Genomic DNA, 1,853 nt, shown 5'->3' with positions numbered 1-1,853 from the left:
TTCTGTTCTCTGGATGTTGAAAATTCTATTTTTGAATCTCATAGTTATCTGGGACCACGAAGATGCTAATTAACATCCCTTGCAGTGTCTCTGTCCACTCTATTTGACATTTTGTACATGACTTTGTTTTTCTCTTCAAGTATCTAAAGTATAGCTAGTTGTATTATTACTTAGATTTCTAGCATTTGCTGTTAATCTTTACACCATCTACGTGTTACTTTTCTTTCTCCTTTCTACTTTGCTGATGCTTTCTGTAATGTGCTTCTCTTAAACTTTTTTCTATGTGTCTGTGCTTTAAGTGCTATGTTATGATCTAGCTTCCCTGATAGCTCACTTGGTAAGGAATCCACCTGCAATACAGGAAACCCCAATTTGATTCCTGGGTCAGGAAGAACCCCTGGAGAAGGGAAAGGCTACCCACTGCAGTATTCTGGCCTACTGTAAGGAGACCACACCAGTCAATCTTAAAGGAAATCAGTCCTGAATATTCACTGGAGGATGCAAAAGCTGAAACTCCAATAATTTGGCTACCTAATGTGAAGAATTGACTCATTTGAAAAGCCCCTGATGCTGGAAAAGATTGAAGGTAGGAGAAGAAGGGGACAAGAAGAAGATGAAAAGGATGAGAAGGTTGGATGGCATCACTGATTTGATGAACATGAGTTTGAGAAAGCTCTGGAAGTTAGTGATGGAGAGGGAAGCCTGGTCTGCTGCAGTCCAGAGGGTCTCAAAGAGTCAGACATAACTGAGCAACTGAACTGAACTGAACTGAGAAGCGTGGTTTATTGACATCTAATGAGATGTGGCTAAGCATCCTGCAATGTGCAGGCCAGCCCCTTGCAACAAAGAATGATCCTTCCCAAAGTGTCAATTGTGTCAAAGTTGGGAAACCCTGCCTTAGAAAAATGCTCACATTACCTGTGTAATGTGCCTGCTGTGTGAAAACGCTGTATTTTTCCTTAATATTTATTGTACGTATACTAAGTACTTAGAAATTATACTAAGTGATACAAAAATCACTTCATTTATTTCTCACATTAGACCTGGAAAAACACACAACAAAAGACTCATATCATTTACCATGTATTACACATTTAATAGACGGTCTGTCTGAATCTGGGTTTGTGAGGTTAACATTGAGCTATTCAAAAATTCAAAGAAAGGTAAAAGTACCTCTTGTGGCACCTGGCCCCTTTTGAAAATCTGTTGAAAGGTATTGAATTTCCCTCCAGAAAATGAACATATGTTAAAACACATCAACTGTTGCATGCAATCTCAGGAAATTTCATTACACACCTCCATTTGTCTATGGGTCATTGGAGAGGAACTCATCTAATAGGAGAGAAAGACAAGCAAACAGACCATTTTAAATAGTCTGGTAAATGTTAAGGATCACAGAATTATGTCTGACAGAGCAGACACTCAATAAATAAATATGCTCTGGGTAAATAAGGTCTGTCAATGTTGAAAAGAGTGGAGAGAAGGTAACTACTATTATCTAAGGGAATAAGAGAAGGCTTCCCTGGTGGCTCAGAGGTTAAAGCGTCTGCCTCCAATGCAGGAGACCCGGGTTCAATCCCTGGGTCGGGAAGATCCCCTGGAGAAGGAAATGGTAACCCACTCCAGTATTCTTGCCTGGAGAATCCCATGGACGGAAAAGGCTGGTAGGCTACAGTCCATGGGGTCGCAAAGAGTCGGACACGACTGAGAGACTTCACCCTCACCTTCCCTGGTAGATCAGACGGTAAAGAGTCCACCTGCATTGCAGGAGACCCCAGTTCGATTCCTGGGTCAGGAAGATCTGCTGGAGAAAGGATAGACTACCCACTCCAGGAGAAGGATAGGCTACCCAA

At 41.4% G+C, this 1,853-nt stretch overlaps 1 non-coding gene across 1 annotated transcript; it reads left to right on the top strand.

Annotated features, from left to right (window-relative positions):
- Window positions 1-1,519: 1,519 nt before the first annotated feature.
- On the top strand, window positions 1,520-1,591 carry TRNAW-CCA (transfer RNA tryptophan (anticodon CCA)). Its single transcript has one exon. It is a non-coding gene; the product is annotated as a tRNA-Trp (tRNA).
- Window positions 1,592-1,853: the final 262 nt, after the last annotated feature.

This window comes from Ovis canadensis, chromosome X (genome assembly GCF_042477335.2).
Source record: "Ovis canadensis isolate MfBH-ARS-UI-01 breed Bighorn chromosome X, ARS-UI_OviCan_v2, whole genome shotgun sequence".
Taxonomy (NCBI): domain Eukaryota; kingdom Metazoa; phylum Chordata; class Mammalia; order Artiodactyla; family Bovidae; genus Ovis; species Ovis canadensis.
The sequence above is the reverse complement of the archived record's forward strand: the minus strand, read 5'-3'. Positions and strand labels throughout refer to the sequence as shown.